Source organism: Trachypithecus francoisi, unplaced genomic scaffold (assembly GCF_009764315.1).
Source record: "Trachypithecus francoisi isolate TF-2019V2 unplaced genomic scaffold, Tfra_2.0 Lachesis_group2, whole genome shotgun sequence".
Classification (NCBI taxonomy): domain Eukaryota; kingdom Metazoa; phylum Chordata; class Mammalia; order Primates; family Cercopithecidae; genus Trachypithecus; species Trachypithecus francoisi.
In genome coordinates, this window is record NW_022681465.1 from 109,199,748 (window position 1) to 109,223,409 (window position 23,662).

The 23,662-nt window shown below is 42.4% G+C and overlaps 1 protein-coding gene and 1 pseudogene across 3 annotated transcripts in view; both read right to left on the minus strand.

Moving 5' to 3' along the window:
• LHFPL2 (LHFPL tetraspan subfamily member 2) overlaps window positions 1-23,662 on the minus strand; it is a 166,181-nt gene that overhangs the window by 81,017 nt on the left and 61,502 nt on the right. For both annotated transcript variants that reach the window (XM_033179949.1, XM_033179950.1), the window contains one exon: window positions 5,417-5,475. The gene's annotated coding sequence lies outside the window, so the exon portion shown is untranslated. The remainder of the gene's footprint in view (window positions 1-5,416; window positions 5,476-23,662) is intronic.
• LOC117065304 lies at window positions 17,939-19,247 on the minus strand (annotated as a pseudogene). Its single transcript, XR_004429877.1, has one exon. The product of XR_004429877.1 is annotated as a glyceraldehyde-3-phosphate dehydrogenase-like (transcript).

The following is a 23,662-nucleotide window of genomic DNA, read 5'->3' on the forward strand; positions in this document are numbered from 1 at the left end:
ACACCTGCCCTTGGGAAGTTTACAGTCCATCAAGGGAAGCAACTTTTCATAGAAAGAGAATACCCCTCTGGAGAGAAGCCCCAGAAGTCTCCTGTGGGATAGGCCTAGCTAGAAGTCTCATCAGAAAAAAGATACATTGTCAACATGCAAGTAACAAAATTAGAAAATGACAAAAAGAACTACATCCATTTTGTCTTCAATGCATTTAATTACTCTGATTTGTTTTGTTAAATCTTGAATATCACTGTCATTTCTACTTTATCATTTTTCCCCTCCAGGGACCCTAAATTTGGTCCAATTTACCATCAAGTAAAGGGAGAAGGTTGTTACACTTTCTCTTAATAAATGCTTCCTATTCCTATTGACTGCTTCCAAATTGATGGTATAAATGTATCCTATATTCTAATATTGGAATTTAAGAAGATCAATTATCATAACAAGCTATGCAAGGAAAAGACACCTTCCTTCAGCTAAAGATTCTTCAAAAAAATTGATAATGGTTTCTATTTAATACAGAAATATCAATCCTGCTTAATTCCTAGATGGAGCTTTTAACTGTACCACACATCTGCTCAGTCTGGAAAAATACAACAATGGCAATGTATTTGCTATGGTTATTACACGAAAAAATACAGGCATCACAGATTCAGTACACACAATCAAAGAATTTTAACAAGGAAAGCAGCCAGTGTCTACTGGCACCAACTACAGAGGAACAGAATGACAGAGGATAGCTATCCTCACCACCATTGCCTCATAAGGGATGTGGCCTATCCTCAAACCCAGACCAGTATGATTCTGAATCAAACACTCGACCCACTGCCTCTCAGAATGCACATAAGTGCCACTAGGGCATCAATGTGACAGACATACTGATAATCTTACGTTGTATTATCTTCTCATGTTTCCTACACCTGCTGCTGAAAACTAAGCATCTAGCCAGCAATCATGCCCTTGGCAATATATCCCCATATTTCTGGTACATGGTAAAAGAGTGTGGAATCACTATGGGTAAATTAAAAGTCATTTTGTCCTAGATGACTGTTCCTCAACTGATCTCCTGGGGCACAGCAGTATGTGATGCCAGGAACATGGTGCCTGCAACAAACGTCCAAGTCAACAATCATCAAGAAGGGGGATCATTTAGCTGAAAATACTGGTTTCATATCCTAAGGAGTGGTTGTGAGGGGCAGGCTCTGAGGGCTTCCCTCGACAGCTTCACAAAGCAGTGGAGGCCAAAGGACTGCAAGGAAAGCAAACATTGACCTTGAGCGATATTATACAAGGCTTAGGTAACTTGTTTGCTATGCATTTTTTCTTTTTTTCCCCCCAATTTTGAATATTTAAAACATTTCTCAAACTTGTTAAATGGCAGACTATGAATAAAACCTTAAAAAAAGAAAAAACCCACTTTCATAATCTTCAAAAACTAATAGGGAAAATAGTATTTTACTTGATAAATTAGAAGCTATCCAATTCTATGATGCTCTAGAACAGCACTGTGTAATAAAAATATTACTGTAAGCCATATGTATTAAAATTTTTAGTAGCAACATTAAAAAGCATAAAGAAACCAATTTTAATAAATTTCATATAACTCAAAATATCTAGAACATTATGATTTTGACATGTGATCAGCATAAAAATTATTAATGGAATTTTTACATTCTTTCTTCTAATACTTAACACTTCAAAATCTTGTGCATTTTGTACTTATTGCACATTTCAATTAAGGCACAAAATTTCCATCAGGAAAAATTGATCTGGTTTAAAATTTATAAAATTTGCAGTTGAAAAAGTAGAATCACATATGAAAGTTATTCCAAACATACTTAAACTTTTGCCAAAAACCGAATCGACTCTCAGTAGAATGAAAACTTTGGTGCCTCAGTCGCACTAGCCATATGTCAAGTGCTCAGCAGCCACACGGGAAGACACTAATGGGCAGACACAACCGAATCGGATGGTGCAGGTATAGCGCTTTCACTTTGCCCCTTCACTAGAATTCCCCTAGATGGGAAGAGACCTGTCCCCAGTTCACTTGTGAAGAGAACCCAGGAAGACCAACTCTCAGCGCTGCGTTCGCCCACGAGGGTGTCCCACCTTGTGGGGGTCATTCTCAGTTTATTCAGATCATCTTCCCTGGTCCAAACTTGCATAACATGATAAAAGGCAGCTCAACAAGACACAGTTCAAACACGAGGGGTTTTAAAACTGTGGATATTTTTTCATGTCTGATTCTCTGCCTCCCTTCTTATGTCCTAGTGAATTTACGAGCATGTATACTGAGATTCATTAGGTGCTAGTTCTGTATGCCCCAGTCTTCAAACAGTACATCATTTACTCTCAGAGCAATCAGGTGAGATAGGTGAGAACTAGACAGGGTGACAGTCACGTGCTCAAGGACATTCACCTAATTATAAGTGGTTAGAGCAGGGATTTAAGCCCAGAGAGTCTGGATTATTAAAAAGCATGCCTAGTAGGGGTCACTTATACTAATCACCCACCCTAAATTCACACTTTTCAAAGCCCTCTCACAATTCTCAGGGAATAGGCAGGCAAACTGAGCAGGTATTACGCTTGCCACTTTGTCAGTGAGGCACAGGTGGTAAGAGATTCGTCCAAAGAGGCACAGCAAGAGCCTGGCAGAGCAACCCCTCAGATTCCACATCCTGTGCTCCTTCCACGATACCCAGTGCCAGGGAACAGGCAGAGGAAAACCTGCAATTTACTACGCACCACACGCATTCCCGTCTCTATGTTGGTCAATCTTCCCACCACTTTGGGAAGAAGGGATTATCCATGAGTAGAGATAAGAATTCCACATGGCAATGAAAAGTGCCCTAGGTCACAGAGCCTGCTCGTGCCACAGCTGAGGTCCCAATCCAGGTCTGTGTCCACAGAGACGGAACCTCTGCCAAGGATCGCCTAACATCGGGCTCGCCCCAGACTGCAAATGTGCTCTTCGCTCAAAAGAAACCTTCCACTAAGTCATATAACGTGACTGACTACATAACAGAAAGCAGGATCACCAACATGGCGAAACCCAGTCTCTGCTAAAAATACAGAAATTAGCCAGGCGTGGTGGCAGATGCCTGTAATCCCAGCTACTTGGGAGGCTGGGGCAGAAGAATTGCTCGAACTGGGAAGGCAGAGGCTGCAGTGAGCCAAGATCACGTCACTGCACTCCAGCCTGAGCGACAGAGTGAGATTCCACCTCAAAAAAAAAAAAAAAAAAAGGCAGGATCAGATTGCTCTCCAATTCAGACAGTATTAATTCAGAATGTCTGTTCTTGTGTTTGTCTGACTTGATAAAGTGTTATTGTATTTCTATGGGATGAAATCACAACCTAAAAAAAAAAAAGACACAGAAGGCTGGTTCTATTAGATTAAGTATTCAGAGAGGTGGCATTTTAAGGGAACACACCACTTTTAATTTACCACATTTAATTTAACCACATTAAGGGAACACAGCAGAATGAAACTGGCTTTTCCCCAGAGCAGGATTAAATAGGCCAGTCTGGCAGTGACCAGGGTGACCACTCACAAAGCGGGGACTAAGCCATTACTGGGAAACACATGAGAAGTGTAGAGCCTCTTCACTTGGGTTTTCACATGCAACTCCTTAAATAACAGGTAAAATGAAAATTGCTCCTGTTACCACTCAGGGAGACAGTGCCCGGGAGTAGAAATAAATGTCCCTCCCCAGCACAGACCTGCCTCCGATGAGAGTATCTGCCATTGTAGAACTACATGAGCAAAAACCAGACTTCACTACCAACCCCAATGTCACCTAGCTGACAAGCATCTGAAAGTTTGCATCTGAGCAGCACATGGCAGTATTATTAGCCAAACTTTAAATAGGTTTATGAGCAACTGGTTCAGAAAATCACATGTAATAAGTTCCTTAATTTCACCATACAGGCAAAGGTACACATTTTTATTAATAGAAAATCAATTTCTCCCACCTCCACTAAATAAAGATGGAGTAGATAATCAGTTTGGGCTCACCATGGTGGCTCACACCTGTAATCCCAGCACTTTGGGAAGCTGAGGTGGGTAGATCACTTGAGGTCAGGAGTTCAAGACCAGCCTGGCCAACATGGTGAAACCCCATCTCTACTAAAAATACCAAAATTAGCCAGGTATAGTGGTGCACGCCTGTAGTCCCAGCTACTCTACTCAGGAGGCTGAGGCAGGAGAATCACGTGAACCCAGGAGGTGGAGGTTGCAGTGAGCTGAGATCACACCACTGCACTCCAGCCTGGGTGACAGAGCCAGACTCCACCTCAAAAAAAAAAAAAAAGATTATCAGTTTGATAAGGTGCCAATGATTAGCCTGCTCAGGACACCACCTGTCTCAGGTCAGCCCTGGCATTCCAATGAGAAGGAATTCTGCTCAAATAATTTCGTAACACACAAGTATTTACAATTCCCATTTAACAACAACAACAAAAAACCCTCAAGCTTCCTAACCTAAGCAATAGAAGTTGTTAGAACAACTTAACATTTGAGGAGTCACTAGTTCATTTCATAACATAAGAGCAATTTTTCCTTCCCTAGCATCTGCAAGCTAAAAGAGTTTCCTACAAATGAGATGGTGTCTGTGAAAATGCTGTGTGCAAATCCCCTCCACATGGCAGACCCTCCTGAAAAGGGTGTCAGTAAGTCCCAAATCCATACCTTGAGCTGGTTTCTTTGGGCTGAGCCGAACCTCCAGTTTGTAACAAGACCCAGGAGGACCTGGCTGAATAGGCCTCTCCCTTGGGAGAAACAGAGCTGGATCAAAGTCTTTTGGGATAATTATTTGACTAAGTACTCCCTTGATTTTCTTAAATGTGTATTGTACAAGATTACTCAACCTCTATTATCTTCACTAATATTTTCAAAAAGTGACCTTTATAAATCAGAACCTGTAGAATTAATCATAAATCACCTATTAGTCAACTGTTTTCAACTTTTATTCCCACAATCCTTCCGAAGATGTGAGCTATCACTGAGTAATAAAATTGGGTAATTTTAATCAGCTATCTCTACTTTCTCTGTCTGAAAGAAATGATAAAAATGATGAAATGGTACACAGAGAAGCTCAAAAGGAAAGACAACTTAAATTCAGCTATGCCTACTATAAAGAGCTCTGAAACTTGGGTATGAATGGTGACAAACAAAGCATATTAGAATTGAAGTGTGGCAATTATAGCATTGAATTTAATACCATTTATGAAACTTCACAGGGTTGTTTATAACATTTATGTATGCTCATCTAAGTGATGTTTCTAGCCTTAAAAAAATTAGTGCTTACCACACAGGGTTCAAAAGTTTAAAACACTGCATCTTTTTCAAGAAGTTGCCATTCACTGGAAAATTGTTTCCAAACAATCACCAACAATAAGGTCATCTGATTTCATTTACTTACCTATTTATATCTGTAGGAATGCTGGGAAGTCTTAATGAACAACTTCAGGAAAATGCCACCTGGAAAAACAAATTGAACAAAGAGTTAGATTTTAAACACACATACACACACAAAGACTTAGCATACAATTTTATATCTCATTAAAATATGTGACGTTTCAAATATTGGTCCCTAGGCAGCACACAGCTCAACTTGCATTAGAACACGGCCGCTCCCGCCCAGGAACACCAACACACAAACACAGGGTCCAAACCACTGATGAATCAGAAAAAGTAAAAGGCCAGAGGGGAATGTCCAGCCTGTGAACATGTACCTAATTATATCCTTTCCTTTCCCCTCACAAGGGGACCAACTTAAAAACATAATTTGTGTCCTGGAGGATACTTTAATGAATGACCATAAAAAGGCTCAAAAATCCAGAAACAAATTAAGAAATAAAATATGAAATTGTGACTGAAGAAACTATCCTAGCAGCACTTTATATCCTTTTCAGTTATGCTGGTTAAGTCCTAAAGTTAAATTCACAAAGATGTCAAGACTGGGAAAGTGGGAAAAGGGCCATTCTTAGAAAAACCCTAACATAGTAAAAATAAAAGTTGAAAAGTATTGAAAAGTAAGAACTTATTTAATGATTAGTTTATTTAGAAATCAAGGATTCCTTCTGGTGGTCTCAAAGTCTTTAGGGAACCTTTAGAAAATTATAAGCCTACTAATACATTCACAAAACAGAGAATCCTCAAATATCTCTTCAGCTTTGCTTTGAAATATTAAACATAAATGGAACAAATTTCTAACATAAAATGTCACAATTACCATTTGTTGAAAATCTATCATGCACCTGGGACTGTTATAGGAACATATTACAACCTTTCTAGTCAAAGATACCCATTAACAGATGGGGAAACTGATGTTAAAAGTAGAGAACCTTCCTCAATACCACAGGATCCAGGGTTTCCAAACACACCTTTTTCCTCCTATCAGATAATCTTGCTCTTAAAAGAATCTCTTCCATTCTACAAAGCCTATTCGTCACCTCTTCAGATAGAAACCACATATTCCTTAATGCAAACTCTAACAGAAATTGGCTAGCAGATGGCCAGTCAATTAGCTTTTTCTTTTTGCACATTTAAAAGTAATTTCTTCATTTAAAAATGATTAGGCTTATGTTATTTAGGACTACAAGGTAACACTGTATATGAGTAAATATTTAGAAAAAAAGCATTTTGAGTTCATGAGATATTAAAAATGCAACTGGGGAGTATAAATATGTATAATTCCACATAAGGTAAATTAAACAGAAAATGTTCAACAGCCTCAATTCTACTGATAAGCAGGAAAACAAGAAGTCCCCATGCTTATTTTCTATAATCAAATTTTCAAATACAGCCATGAGATAATAATCAAAATCTGTAATATCAAGCTATGACTGTCCACACTAATATGCATGTGAGCAGCTTCATATCAGCAGCATCAGTGTTAATCAAAAGTGTACCTGAGGTTGAAAAGCCAGTGGTGGCACAAAGCCTCCTCTATCACATCATTTTAGCTCAGTAATAAACTTGAAGATACCGGACAACAGTCATTGGGTTTCACTTTAATAAAAATACACAAAAGAATTCTGAATTCATAAAGTCCTTTGTTATAATAGTTAAGGAAACTATGACTTTTTTTTTTTTTGGAGACAGAGTCTCCCTGTCACCCAGGCTGGAGTACAATGGCGCGATCTTGGCTCACTGGAACCTTCGCCTCCTGAGTTCAAGCGATTCTCCTGCCTCAGCTTCCCGAGTAGCTGGGATTACAGGCATGTGCCACCACCCCCAGCTAATTTTTGTGTTTTTAGTAGAGACGAGGTTTCACCATGTTAGCCAGGCTGGTCTTGAACTCCTGACCTCAAGTGATCCGCCCGCCTCGGCCTCCCAAAGTGCTGGGATTACAGGCGTGAGCCACTGTGCCTGGCAAAACTATGACTTTTTACAAATGGTTCTTTGTTAACTTAATTACTTGCTAAATTCTAAGCATTTCCCACAATTTTATTTTACCCTTTAGGGGAAGTAATGATCAGTATTTTTATCTGGAAATGGCTTCTGTGAAATATGCCACTAGGATTATTATGAATGGGTCTGTTATAAATGGAGTTCTTGATCAACATTTCCTTATTTCTAAAAGCTAAATGAGTCACAACAAAATGAGTCACTTCAACCTTGGTACTGTTCAAAATTCAAAGATAACATTTTTTAAAATCTCCTTTTTTTACACATAAAGCAAGCAAAGCTCTGGACAGTTAAGACAGTCAAGAACCTAACAGTAACAGAGAAGGCAGAATTGTATCCCAGTTCCCACCTAAAGTTTTCCAAATTCACACTGGCAGTAAAAAGCATTTTCTGGAATAAATTAATTTGACCCAAAGCTTTGAAGATAAAAGGCATTTAGGAATAGGTTCTTAGTATCATGATTAAGCTTTTTTGACAAAGAAGTAATATCTTGTGAAACCACCAAAGTAATCAGGAAGATAAAAACATGCCAATTCTGTTCTGGGTTTGGTTCGTTTACAGGGTGTGATTTTCATTTTTTTTTAAATACACTATTTCAAAAATACAGTATACTAAAAATATACTAAGTCACAGACACTTCCAACGTTCACCCAAAAAGTTAATATATTAGGACTGTCGGGCACTGTTCTATGTATTAGAATAGTGTCTTTATTTCTAGTTTTAATCTTGGCATCTGTTTTTTAGAAACATTGGTCTGTTATTACTTGAAGTTTATGAAGTAATAAGAGACCAATGTTTCTGAAAAACAATTTTTGTGAATTAACTCATTTGCTTTCACAAAACCCCCGAAGTAGCTACCAGTATTATCCCATTTTAAAGATGAGGAGGCAGGCAAAAATAAACTTAATCTTACCAAAAGTTACATGGCTTGCAAGAAGTGGTATTAATATTCAAATCCGCATACATGATCACATTTTATTCTAACAACTATATAATGCAAGCAGGAGAGAAAATGTTGGCCTCATTTTAACTATGAGGGAAACGAATTCCTGGCTTCCTCAAAGGCATGCAGCTAGTCAGTAACAGGGGTCAAGAACTGCTAGGGGCACCTACTGCTAAGGCTGTACTGCTTTTTCATTTGTTCATTTTTGTCTTGGATTCTATAAATCAGCGTGCAAAACTCAGTGTAAAGAGTGTGGTCCCTCTAATCACTGAGAAGACACTTCAGGATCCTCTCATTGGATGTGCTGACCACAAGAACATCAATTAGAGCACATACAAAAGTATTCTCACGCTGCCAGGTCACGTTTTCTCCATTTTCCTAAATGCAAATATGGGTTTTTTTTTTTCACTTACTGGTAAACACATGGGTTCATGTAAATATTGGTCTTTATCTGTATATACGTATATTATTAGTCTGCGTGGCCACTTATAGTCCAATCAAAGTAGGCACTGTTTATTCCAACAAACATCCTAAATAAAATTAAAACTACTGTGTTTTTGCACATTAAGGAGTTAAAAAGTCTTCACTTCCCATTCATCTCCATTTGGGCTGCATGCCCTTCTGTTACACTTCCGGATGTCAGGAGAAACAATAGCTGCCTTTAGTGCCGCACAGCGAACACGGCCCCCACGTGACGGGCACCAGCACTTACTTATTGAATTGAATTGCCAAAAACAGGAAGCAGAGTAGTAAGTCTCCTTTCTCAGTTACAGATTGCTAAGACTTGCAGTGCACTAATTTGAACTGTTTCATGTTACTCTGTAAAACTAGAACCAAGGAGTAAAAATTACCTTGGAGGCCGGGCGCGGTGGCTCAAGCCTGTAATCCCAGCACTTTGGGAGGCCGAGACGGGCGGATCACGAGGTCAGGAGATCGAGACTATCCTGGCTAACATGGTGAAACCCCGTCTCTACTAAAAAAATACAAAAAACTAGCCAGGTGAGGTGGCGGGCGCCTGTAGTCCCAGCTACTCGGGAGGCTGAGGCAGGAGAATGGCGTGAACCCGGGAGGCGGAGCTTGCAATGAGCTGAGATCCCGCCACTGCACTCCAGCCTGGGCGACAGAGTGAGACTCTGTCTCAAAAAAAAAAAAAAATTACCTTGGAAATGACAGGGGTAAATTTCGGCTGAATGAAGAAAGAACTTTGTAATAAACAGAGTTGCCCCAAGGTGGTCCACGTTGCCTCTAGGGTGTGTTAAGAAACAGCAGGTCATAATCACAGAGGCTACAGAGGGGGAAAGTCTCAGCAACTGTCCTCTCACAATCCTTCCCTGAGACCTGAGGTCTATGCCCATCCACGGCAAGAATGGGAGCTTCACAGCAGAGCACTGTGTGTCACAGGACACTCTGCAATTCATTTTCTCATTTTATAGGCACTATTACTAAAAGGGGGCCGGAGTGTGGGTGGGGAGAGACATCTTTATTATCCCCATTTTATAAACCAGGAATCTGAACCACTTAAGCTAAATCACACCCTTAGTAAATGCTAGAATATGGGCTCCAATCTAGGACTTCTGACCCCCCAGGCAGGCCAGTGTATTTCCAGCTAGGCAATACTGCAACAACCAACATAAGATGCCTGCAACCATTATTCTTATTAAGTATCATCTCCCCATATTAAGATCAGGGGCAAGGATGGGCCCCAAAGACTTGAAGCACCGAGGCAAATACCAAAGCAAAATTAGCTAAAAGAAAAATACAGTAAGAGCTCTGCTACTCTCATAAAACCATCCCTTCTACCTGACTAGGAAGAGCTCATTGTATTTTCTGTAGACGCACTCTCTAAGGCTCTATTTACATGAGTCAACTAAAGGAGTAATTGTCCAAATTCTACTTTACTGTGCTCTACTGATACAACAAGTGCTCGGGGAAGTCTGTCCACATGTTAAGGGGAGTCTGTGACAGCATACTAAGCACAAAGAGCACTCCTCGTTTCTGCAGCCAAAGCATTAATCGTTGCTCCAGAACTAGGCTGGTGGTAACTTTTTTTTAAAGTCTGAAATGTGTTCTCTGACAACAGGTCCAGGACAACCTCACAATTGTGTCTGACAACAGGAGTTTAACAGAACTGGGTCAGCCACCGAAGGATTGCTGAACCTTGCAAGATTTTCAAGGAAAGGCATGAGAGTGTCAAGTTTCATGAACCATCTACCAAGCACAGAGAGTGGCAGCTTGCCAAAGGCTGAACTGTGTTAAATGCATGTGAGACGCTGGGAACCTGAACCCCAACAATGCCAGCCCTGCCACTCAACCACGGTGGTGAAAGACTGAGGTTCAAGTTTCCAAAGACCTCACGGACTCTAAGCCAAACGTTGCTAATCAGGAAAAAGTCCTTCTTCTCTTAAGGAAGGAGAAACTCCTTGATTCAAACATTATCCCATCAACGTGAAGCTGTTACAGAGTATGTTTTTAAATATCTAGGTACAACAGAATAGCCTATAATGTGCCAGCCACGAGTCACATTCAATTATACTGCTTTTTAACATGCCAGGTTTGCACATCAAAACACTGCTATTGTTAGTCCCACACAGCTGGGCCCATGTTCATTCACATAATTCTTACCTCTTTCCCAATATTTAGTTATAAATCTATGGGACAACAAGGTCCTTGAGAACAAAACTAATTCTAGCTTACTCCTCTCAAAATCTCTTGCACTCAACACAGGGCATGACATAGAGTAGACAATTCATAAATGTTTACTGAATAAACAAAAGGATCATTGCACCATGAACATTCCCTACAGAGAGTAGTTAGAAAAGTCAGGCTATGTAGAAGAAAGAAATACTGGGTTAATGAGAGTGGAGAAAATCATCAGGCAAACATGACAGCAGGAATTCCAGCATGAGAAGAAAGCGCAGGAGGCAAGGAGGAATCGCAGGGCAGCAACGAAGCACTGGGTAGCAGTGACGCTGTCCAAGGCAGGGGGGATCCTCCAGTGGGTATGTTTCCAAAACACCAGTGTCTGGACCCATCTCTGTGAACTCCTTCTATTATAGAGTAGCCCTAGACTATGAGTGATGAAGGAGAGTGACAGGGGAGCAAGTGTGTATAGGCAATTCTGAGAACCCTCCTCCAGAGGACAATTACTCAATCGTCTTGCTTTTTTTTTTTAACCTTGAATATACACATCATCATTTTGCAAGACAGAAACTACCGTGAATAGTGTTGAGCATGAGCAATGTGCAAACCTCATCAAATATCCTACTTGTTCCAGAATAGGTTATTTAAGATCCACAGACACAGGGCATTACAGGCAGACAGGTGAGTGCAACACTCTTGGGGAATAGGCCAGACAAACAGGTGGCCGCAGTCAATAACTCAGGCTGTAGGTGCTGACAAGCGCTTTCTGTGCCTGACAGTTCTTCGTGGTCTGCATTCCAAATATAAGCATAAGCTTTAAGTAATAACAGACCGATGTTTCTGAAAAGCAGATGCCAAGATTAAAACTAGAAGACAAGACACAGAGTAAGGGAGACGTAGGGAAGGAACACTCTTTTGGAGGCATCTGGAAAGAGAAGAAGGTGGAAAAGCCTCTGGTTCTTTCTCGCATCTTTCCTTTTCCAAAGGCAGCACTCAAAATCAGATACGTGGAAATTGTCCTCTTAAAACACACCCATCCCCAGCTCATCTGTCCTGGAGTTTGCTGCACACTCCCCATCACAGGTCATGGTGTTGTGCTCGTCTCCTTTTTTGGCCTGTGTGGACCCTGAATTCGATGCTGCATTCTGAAAACCTCAGATTTGAGGCCCAGGGCATCTGCCTCTGTAACTATTTTGCCTCTATATCCTTCCCAGCTCTATGCGTGAAACTCTGCTCAAGACCCAACTTCAGTGTTGTCTTCCGTGCAGCCTTCTCTGAACCCACCCTCACCTCTGCCCTCTCCATGCCTTCTCTGAGCTCACGCGGCTCAGAGAGTGGTAGGAGTCACATCCACCACACTAATTATTCGCTTGTCTATCTCCCTGTTTCAAGTCCATCCACTTATCTCACGGCTCACATTTACAAACTGTGGCTTGGGGTGACATCCAAAAATAACCTGTTTGTCCTTGAGTGGGAAGGACTAACAGAGGGTGAGGCAGACCCCCCAAAATCACAGATATTCATACTTGTCCTTTGGTTCATTCAAATCTCCATTCAAACATTATCTCCTTCCCTGACCACCCTTGCTAAAAGTGCAACACACTCCTCTGTGCCTCCAGCACTGCCTGTCCACAGCTCTCACCACTGCCTGACGTCCATCCATATGGATGGATAAAGCGGATACACAGAGACAGAAATGTCTAGCTAGGTTAAGTACAGAAATAGATCTGAATTTTTAAGTTAGTTGTCTATCCAACAGGATGTAAGCTCCCAGAAGACAAGGCTTTTAATCAATTTGGGTCTGTGAATATAGATCCCTAACATCAGTAATAGTGCCTGAGAAAGAATGCATTCTCTCAGTAAATATCAGTTGATGAATACACGTGTGGGCAGATGATAATGTCTTGACCAAACACTGGGGGAAAAGGAGATCAGACGAGATAGGGAGGACATTTTGCTCTGCTGAAGCTTTTAAGGTTTGAAGTACCTAGCTGGGCAACCTGGTCGGGGGGATTCCAGTAGCGCAGGCAATATAGTTTGGAAAACTGCCAACATATAGGAGATGACTGAAGTCATAGGTAAGAGTGAGATTACCCCCAGAAAAGCATGTGAAGTAAGAGCTGGCTATATAGTAAAAAGAAAAAATAGCATCTACCTCAGAGGGATGTATGTATTAGAGGAGTTAGTGCATATGAAATACCTGAGCTATCTCTTCAAGGCTCTTCAAGGCTCCACCAAATAATTCTACAAAGTATGCTATATATATAGGTATATACACATATGTATATACATATACGTGTGTATATATGCATATACATATATATGTGTGTGTATATATGTATATACATATGTGCGTATATTCATATGTATATACGTGTGTGTATATATGTATATACATATATATACACACACACTAACTAAATATATGAGGACATTGTAAGACTGCAAAAGACCACTTTCAGTGCCGAATGACAAGCATGTGGGCACAGCATGGACCTAAAAATTGAACATTTACACGAGGCTGTGTTTTTCTTTTGTAGGGCTAGGAGTTACTCAAGATTTGTTCAGAGTTTAACAGATACTCTATTTAACAGATGCGGAGTTTAATAGATACTCTTGCATCATCTACAGCAGCAGTCCCCAACCTTTTTGCCACCAGGGACCTGTTTCCTGGAAGACAATTTTTCTATGGGCAGTGGGTGGGGAAAGATGGTTTCAGGATGAAACTGTTCCACCTTAGATCATCAGGCATTAGATTCTCATAAGGAGCATGCAAGTTAGGTTCCTCACACGCACAGTTCACAATAGGGTGTGTGCTCCTATGAGAATCTAATGCTGCTGCTGAGCTGACAGGAGGCGGGGCTCAGGCCATAATCCTCGCTCACCCGGTCCTGCTGCGCAGCTTGGGTCCCAAAAAGGCCTGGGGACCCAAGACCGACCGTGTGAAATAACACTGCATTGCTTCTTATCTAGTGGGGAAGAGAAAACAGGCAGGAACTCAACTTCCTGGAACGGGACATACAAGGAAAAAACTCATTCTACAGGATCCATGAACAGAATTGTCTACCATGGTGGGTGCAAGCACTATAGTAACAACAGCCTTAAGCCCAATCCACAAGGAGAAAAACTTCTTGGCACAGACTAAAGAGTAGTGACGAATGTGGCATTTCAGCTAAACTGAAAGGATGACTTACATGTAAAGGTCCAATTTTAAGATATAAAAAAATACTGGTTGGCTTAGGTGGTTAGCTTTTAAGTTTGCAACTAACTATAGCTTAACTAAAAATAACCACCCCAAGTGAATGGCAGAGAAACAAGCATCACTACGGCTGCCCCGCTTAGAAGAGTTGGTCAGGGAAGTTGAGGGCAACACACTCAACCACTGAAACAGCAGGGAAGGGCATGTTGGAGGTATCTCTGCAGAGGGGGTCTCTCAGCAGAGGGACCTGTAAGTTTCACTGGTTAGGGCAGAGGGGGAGTGAGCAGAGCTCCTCCACAGCTACAACCAGCCATTGCTGCTTTTATCTTTTCTCCCCCTATGTTAGAATTTGACTTAACATTTTGAAGAAAGCACTCACTGTTGAAACAAACACTTTGGAAGCTACTGCCCTATACCCAACTAATTCTGGGGGAAAAATAAATCACAAGTTTTAAAATTCTAACTTTTATGTCCATTTAAAAATTGATTCAAGATTATCTTGATGATGGCTACCATGGGAGTAGGTTTGTGCAGAGATTAAGAAGTAAGTTTTGGCCGGGCGCGGTGGCTCAAGCCTGTAATCCCAGCACTTTGGGAGGCCGAGACGGGCGGATCACGAGGTCAGGAGATCGAGACCATCCTGGCTAATACAGTGAAACCCCGTCTCTACTAAAAATACAAAAACTAGCCGGGCGAGGTGGCGGGCGCCTGTAGTCCCAGCTACTCGGGAGGCTGAGGCAGGAGAATGGTGTAAACCCGGGAGGCGGAGCTTGCAGTGAGCTGAGATCCGGCCACTGCACTCCAGTCCTGGCGACAGAGCGAGACTCTGCCTCAAAAAAAAAAAAAAAAAAAAAACAAAGAAGTAAGTTTTAGAATTCTGTAACGCTTGAATTTTGTGTAATAGAAACGAACACTTTACTCATCAAAAGTGCCTAAGATCGTTTACTTCAAACTACTTGTCTTTCCTATATTTTATAGGAAACAAATTATAACTAAATCCAATAGAAGTAAATATCCAAAAGAGAAGCAAATTTCTCTTTTAATGCCAACTCTTCACCCAATTCCCAAAGAGGAGGAGAGTATGCTCACAACGAGAACTATGAAGCATTATTTCCATAATGCCTGTTCTAACTTAGAGGAGGAAGTTTTGTCTTCAGACTGAAGAGGTCCACTAACAGTGGGCGTGAAGACAGTGGTCCGTGGGGAGTATTTCACATTTCCCTTTCGCTGTTAAAGACATGGGGAGGGTGCCCTCTGTACACCAGGCCCAGCCCTCCGGCAGCAGGGTAAAGGCTCGGCTTGGCCCCAGGAGGAAAGGCTGAGTTGGGATATCCTTCCATGCCCTCTAACCCTTCCCTGTGACCCATGGCACACATGTGAGAGCCAGTTGGTTGGGGTTAAAAGTACAGTCTGGCCAGAGGGCCCAGCCCAGCTAACTGGCCCACATAGCAACTGAACCCTGACCCTGGCCTCACCATCTCCATTCTCGAACCAAATGTGTTAATTGGCTGCAGATTCTTGAACTATGTCTCAGATGCATTTCCCAACTAACAACAACAAAAAAGTGATGGGACATAATTTTGTCTAGTAAGGGAAAATGGTTTTAACTAGACCACTGCTGACCAGCAAATTCAACAACAATCAGTGGTAAACAACCACCTACAATTGATTGAAGTCCTTTTCGCCACAAGATTCTTCTGTGCTAAAGGGTTGCAGATGCCTTGCTGAAAACTTCAGAAAACGCTGTCCTCAGGGGCAATTCTGCCCATGCATGTTTTCATTCCTGAGCTTTTGTTTGCATGAAGTGAAGGCTACTCATGCTAACGCAGGGTGATGCGTCCTCTCTCCAGACCTGTTCTTGCTGTGCGTCACCAAACACCTCACCACCTCAGTCTCTCTGTGTGACTCAGAACTGCTGGCTGTCAGGGCAGGAAGGACCTCAGAGAGACTCTGGCCCAAAGTCATCATTTCCTAAAGGAATCCAGAGACATAAAGTGACAAAAGGTCTTGGTGGCAGAGCTAGGGACTGCAAAACAGACACTGCCTCCTAATCCTGTGTTCTTGCCAGTGGATTATAGAACAGACTGCTCAGCTGTGCCTCAGGGACCACATGGCAAGAAGAAGGCTGCGGGCAATCCCCATCCCAGGGCAGCAGCTCTTAACCTGTTTCCTATATTAGGGTTAAACACAAGATTTCATTTGAAAGAAAGGGCTCTGCTGTAAATAAACATCTTGAAAACCAACACATGGAGGGCCAGGCATGGTGGCTCACGCCTGTAATCCCAGCACTTTGGGAGGCCGAGGTGGGCGGATCATGAGGTCAGGAGATCGAGACCATCCTGGCTAACATGGTGAAACCTCATCTCTACTAAGAATACAAAAAAATTAGCCGGCGTGGTGGTACACGCCTGTAGTCCCAGCTACTCGGGAGGCTGAGGCAGGAGAATCGCTGGAGGCTGAGGCAGGAGAATCCTTGAACCTGGGAGGCAGAGGTTGCAGTGAGCCAAGACTGCACCACTGCACTACAGCCTGGGTGACAGAGCAAGACTCCATCTCAAAAAAAGAAAACCACCACATGGCAAAACTAACTCCACAAAATGTTAAAGGAGAGAAATAACTAAAAATGTAGGTTTTATTTTAATGAGTGTGTCTTTTTAAAACGGAATAAGCAAAGAAAACAGCACTAAAACAAAATGTTATAGCTTAGAGTTCTCTCCTTCATTTTCCCCTGACCAGGAAAATAACACATGCACTACAAAAGACAAAGAGAAGAAAAACAAAGGGAAGATAGTGTAATTTAGTTTCTGGGTCTCTGGAAAAGTCTTCAAACTGCACAGACTGGACAATTTCAAGAAGGAGAGTCGCAGACGACATTTAATCTTCTAATTTAAATTTGTAAAACTTTCTCTTTGGAGACAGAGTCTTGCTCTGTCGCCCACACTGGAGCGCAGTGGCCTGGTGCAATCTTACAGGCGTGAGCCACTGTGCCCAGCCAAAATATGTAAGATAAATCTTTACTCGAAAAAGAATGAAAGAATTTACAGTCCTCATAAATTACCCACGAAAAAGTAAATAAATACGTAAAGGTAAGTCTCCCAATTTTACCTTTTGCTCTCCTGTCTGCCGAGCACCTTTAATAGCCTTCAATTCCTCCCGTTCCTAAAAACACAAGTCCTCCGCACAGGTGCTGACAAGCCATGAGCTGTGTCTCTTTAAGGGCAGTGGAGGGAAGGAAACTGGTTTGCCACTCTGTGGTAGGCATCTGAACTGGATGCAATTTGCAGGAGAAGAGAGGGCCCCGGGGATACTGGAAATTCAACAAGTCACCAAGAACTATGTTCACTGTGGTTTGACATTCCACAAATAACCTTTTCTTTGACTTTTCAATTCTTTGTCATGAGCCAGATGAGTTTAAAATCTTACTTCCGACAATCTTTTTTTGTTTGTTTGTTTCTTAACTTTTATTTTAGGTTCAGGGGTACATAGGCAGATTTGTTATATGGATACCAACAGTCTTCTTAACTTTTTAAAGTGAAATAGCTTCCAGTGACATTGAACCAAGCAACCTTTTAGCATTTTATAGATCATTTAAAGCCAGCAAACTTGATCACTGGCAATGCAATAGTCCTTTACAGGAAGTACCCACAAGCTAAGTGTAGTTCTTTAGAGCTTTTGTTAATATGTTCAGTCAAGTCAGTTCTGTCTATGCCAAGTGTCCTCTCAGCGCCATCCTCTGAAAAGATCAAATGTTTTCTTTTTTTTTTTTTGGCTGAGCACAAGGGATTTTATTGATGGTACACGACAAGGTGGGGCTCCCTAGGCCCCTCCCCTCTTCAAGGGGTCTACATGGAAACTGTGAGGGGAGATTCAGTGTGGCGGGGGACTGAGTGTGGCAGGGACTCCCCAGCAGTGAGGGCCTCTCTCTTTCTCTTGTGCTCTCGCTGGGGCTGGTGGTCCAGGGGTCTTACTCCTTGGAGGCCATGTAGGCCATGAGGTCCACCACCCTGTTGCTGTAGCCAAATTCGTTGTCATAACAGGAAATGAGCTGCAAAGTGGTCGTTGAGGGCAATGCCAGCCCCAGCGTTGAAGGTGGAAGAGTGGGTGTCGCTGTTAAAGTCGGAGGAGACCACCTGGTGCTCAGTGTAGCCCAGGATGCCCTTGAGGGGGCCCTCCGACGCCTGCTTCACCACCTTTTTGATGTCATCATATTTGGCAGGTTTTTCCAGACGGCAGGTCAGGTCCACCACTGACACGTTGGCAGTGGGGACACGGAAGGCCATGCCAGTGAGCTTCCCGTTCAGCTCAGGGATGACCTTGCCCACAGCCTTGGCAGCGCCAGTAGAGGCAGGGATGATGTTCTGGAGAGCACTGCGGCCATCACGCCACAGTTTCCCGGAGGGGCCATCCACAGTCTTCTGGGTGGCAGTGATGGCATGGACTGTAGTCATGAGTCCTTCCACGATACCAAAGTTGTCATGGATGACCTTGGCCAGGGGTGCTAAGCAGTTGGTGGTGCAGGAGGCGTTGCTGACGATCTTGAGGCTGTTGTCGTACTTCTCATGGTTCACACCCATGACGAACATGGGGGCGTCAGCAGAGGGGGCAGAGATGATGACTCTTTTGGCTCCCCCCTGCAAATGAGCCCCAGCCTTCTCCGTGGTGGTGAAGACGCCAGTGGACTCCACGACGTACTCGGTGCCAGCATCGCCCCACTTGATTTTGGAGGGATCTCGCTCCTGGAAGATGGTGATGGGGCTTCCATTGATGACAAGCTTCCCGTTCTCAGCCTTCACGGTGCCATGGAACTTGCCATGGGTGGAATCATACTGGAACATGTAAACCATGTAGTTGAGATCAATGAAGGGGTCATTGATGGCAACAATATCCACTTTACCAGAGTTAAAAGCAGCCCTGGTGACCAGGCGCCCAATACGACCAAATCCGTTGACTCCGACCTTCACCTTCCCCATGGTGTCTCAGGGATGCGCTGGCGATGCAAAAGAAGATGCGGCTGACTCTCGAACAGGAGGAGCAGAGAGCCCAAATGTTTTCTAAAAGGACAACCCCTCTTACTTCCTCTCTCCCACTCATTCCTAAATTTCCACAAGCAACAGTATCATACAATGCAAATGAGAGATGCAGGCCTTCCAGGCATAGGGAAGTCAAACATTTTAAGAAGTCACAGGATAAGGTAACAAAGGACTGATTGTCTTGATGCTCTAACAGTATATGAATATTAACATGAGTTGTTTCATAAACTTGGAACACTGCAAGAGGCCATCCTGATCAGCCTCCAAGCAGACTTACTTAAGTGACCTAATTTTTATGTTCTACTTCTGAGGATCTCCAGGACAGAAATTCCACAACCTCCTATTGGTATCTTGACTTGTGGTTTAATTTCCTTCAGAGTCAAAGGGGGCTGTTTCTCTCAACTTTTTTTTTTAAGTTAAATAAGAGCTCAACTCATATAAAAGGTGTCATTTAAACGCTGAAGCTGGCAACTGGAACAACACAAAAATGAACAACCAAGAACTAGGCTATCTGCCGTACACCGGTCCATTTGCGTGGCTCACTACGGACAGTCATACTGTACTCTCCCCAGGCTGAGTCCAACCAAGACTCAAGCTTACAGCCTTAAGAAATGACTCCACAGCTCCTAAAAGGAGAGTAGCTTACAGACAATGAAGAAATACTTCTTAGTCATTGGGGAAAATCTTTCCCAGGCCTTCCACACTTTCTAAATGAGAACAAGACAATTTTGTTTTTCTGATGTCCTTTTTTTTTTTTTTAGACTCTCCTAAGCAATATCATATTCAGTTTTCTTAAATTTTTTTAAAAGTGAACTTTCCACTGAGCTACACTCCTTGAAACAAGTCTTCCAGAGATTTCTGCCCTTGGCCTCCTGGAATTTTTCAATGAAACTCCAAAGAGATGTTTACCTGACCCCAAATGTTATCCTAATGAAAACTATGTTTTTAATTCTTTGAACTCTTCTCTTTCTCTTTCCTTGTCATGCCCTCTGGGAAAGAGAGACAAGTACAGATGTTGGCTTGACCTCAACTGGCAAACACCAGGATGACTGAGTTTTAATCATTTCTTAGGAAGTTGGACAGAATCACAAAGGTATTAATTATGCTCCCTCTTCTGGCATGGTGCTCTGTACTTCACTTGCTTAGAGGATCAATGTAAAGATAGGAAATGCCAGCACATTATCTTTTTGACAAAAACAAGATGCTCATCACAGGAAGAATAAAAGGAGTATTACAGGATTTTCAAAAGCCATGAGGGAGCTGAAAGAACTATAACCTCAGGGGCAGGGAAAAGGAGGAGTAAGAACCATTTTTTGCCAATTAAAGGATCTAAATGAGGCTGGGTCCAGGCTCTCTCTCGCAGGGGGGTTTTAGGGAGTTTTGGAATTGGGAAACTACAATCAGGGTTTAGTTGATAATTTCCTTCTCTTGCAAGAGGGAAGGTTCTGGTACAGAGGTTTTGGCAATTCCATTTCAAATAGCCACATTTACCCCTGTTTAGGAAGGGCTTAGGCTGTTTCTTTCTTGCATATGGGCACGCATGCGCGGGCACGCATGCGTACACACACACGCACACACACACGCGCACACACACACAGAGCCGGGTCATATGCATTTCAAGGGCTTCTTATCTCAAGATAGCCTCTGCCTAGAAACATGTACTTTACCAAGAAATCAATGGGTGAAATGAATGACTTTACTTCGCTGTCAGTTTTCTCTGGGAAATGTCTTCCAGGAATCATCTATGTACAAGGATTTTGACACCACTACACTCTACTCCATCTCTAACTCTAGGTTCTCAGTAGAATGCTTGTTCCCAGCTACCTGTCCTGTAACAAAGTACAATAGCTGCACGATCTATCAACAACATAGGAGAGCAATGTGAGGGCTCAAGAGACGCCAGTCAAGTCTTGCTCCCTGCTCCTAGAAGTTACAATCCAGTGGCAGAGAGAGCATCTATTCACCAAGAGCTGTGGTTGAGGCAGGCCCTTCTGGGGAGGTACATTCAGTCTAACAGGGATTATTAACTTGAACCCAGTACGAAGGGGTAGTTTATTTCCCCCACCTTTTAGAATCTGACTCTGCAAAAGAAATGGATAAAAATTGTCCTTAAAGCAAAAAACCCTCACATGACCTATAATAAGGTGACCCAAGTTTAGAGATTTTGCTATTGTTAAAGTCTGGCCATTTCTCTATACTGGGAGTGGAGAGGGAGGGGGAGCAGGAGAGGGAGGAGGAGGAAGAAGATTTTCTGTTACTGCGAAGATTCTCAGTGCTCTCAAGGTTTTAGTTGAGAGTACTAAAACAACCTCCTCCTCATCATCATCATCAACATGTATTAACTGAGCCCTGGCTATATGCCAGGCACTGTGCTAGGCACTTAATAGCATTTGTCTTCATGGAAAACTCACAACAATTTTATGAGATAGGCTATTAACCCCATTTTACAGATGGGGAGATTGGGTTGGGGTTGGGGTTGGGGATGGGATGCATAAAGGAGCCTGCCCAAGGTCCTGCCATAACAAGCAACACAAGCCTTTCTTGTATTACCTCTCAGTGGCCTAAAAGGTCATGGAACATCAGAGCGTAATGTGGAAGAAGTAATACGGTCATTTTTTAAACACAAGGTTCACCTCTCTAAAGGGCTTGAGGATGAGGAACAGCCCAACCCTGGAGTTCAAATTCTTGGGTTTAAGTAGCAGCTTCATCATGCGCCTTTTGGAAATGTAACAAACTAATCATGAGACACTGATTAGCAGAGCCCAGTTCCCATGGGTGGTAACTGTCCACTTTCCTCTCTTTCCTTGGGCAAGTTACTCAAACCTCAAAGAACTTTTTTCCTCATCTCAAACACGGGAGTCAACAACATGCACCTCACCAAGCAGCCGTGAGGATTACGTGAGATGATTTCACAGTGATCAAACGGGACACATGTACTGACTGTTGCCATTCTTTCACGCTATCCCATTTGATTTTCATGTTGTCTCATTTGCGGAGGAATGCTATCGCATCTGGCTTTCCAGAAGACTGGATAGAAGATAGGAACAGTCATGTCCTCATTTCATAACCGCAGTAAGTGAAGCCCAGGCGCACTGAGTCATCACACAGCTGGTATACCACAGGCTCCCTATCCTCGGCTTCCTCTGCCCTTTGTCTCAGGCACACAAAACCTCAACACTCTCAGGCAACAGAGTCTGTAATGAAGACCACCACTTGGCATGGTTTCACCGTCCTGACAGTGATTCTACGCAAGGCTGGCACACACTCCTGCTCCACCCACTCAGGTAGGAGCTTCCACATTCAAATAAAACAACAGCAAAAACTTCCAGGTTTTTAAAGGGGGAAAAATAAAGTCAATCCCTAAATTCTGCCCCACTATTCAACCTTGGCTCCCTTGTTTATTAATATAGCATAAGTTATATTTTCTAGCAATTATTTCAAAAGTTCTAGAAAGGAGTATTTCCACACAACAGAAACTAGAATATTCTTTTTATATATACCAACACTTGGAATAGTCTTTGTAATTCTTTTTGCTGCCTAATGAATACTTACTGGATTTTTAACTCAGTAAGGTACTTCTTCATTTGAGGCGTGGAGAAACTCAGTAGCTGCTGCAACATACAACTGTTAAATTATTACGACTACTTCTATCCCTTCCACTTTTCCCCTTCATTATTAGTAATAAAATGAAGGTATTTCTCACAGTCAGTCATCTAAAGTCCTTGCCATATGAATTGTAAAAAAACAGATACCAAACAAGGCAAGTCTAAATACCTTGAACTTTGCTAGCAATATTAAATTAAGTTAAAATGTCTGCTGCAAAACCAATTAAAGTTGGTCCCAAAGACTCACATTTTCCACAGTCTGCTGGCATGGCTGATGCTTGTTGGCAAGACGCCGAATAGAGTCTTCTTACTAAATAGGTCGAATGATGACAATGGTAGACACTGCAAGCTAACCATTATGGAAGAATTTCACCACTTTAAAGGGTCTGCAAGCCAAGAAGAAAAGATGCAGCAGAAAAAGACCACCAGAAAATGCTGACATTTCTAATCCCTGCTTTTGACTCTGCATCCCACACCTCCTGGACAAAGTGGGAGACTTAGGCTTGAATCCTAAATACTCTATGCCCACATGTAAGCCATTATGGGTAACTGTGCTTGAAATTTAATTCCACATCTGCTCTTCTGCAGCCTTTGGAAATCTTATGAATTTCTCTGACAATTGTTTGCAAAGGCCATAATCACAGGCATCTGTAACTGGATCCCCAGCTACAGGACAAAACACCACATAATCCTAAGAGGCTTTCAGTCAAAGCTTACTTGGTTTCTTGTGTCTTTTGCTGTCTTTAAAATTGCACTAAGCCTTCAATTTAGAGAGAGCACCGATTAGCATTGGTCTGAAGATGGCCCAACCCCCTGTATCGTCCCCACCACACAGCCA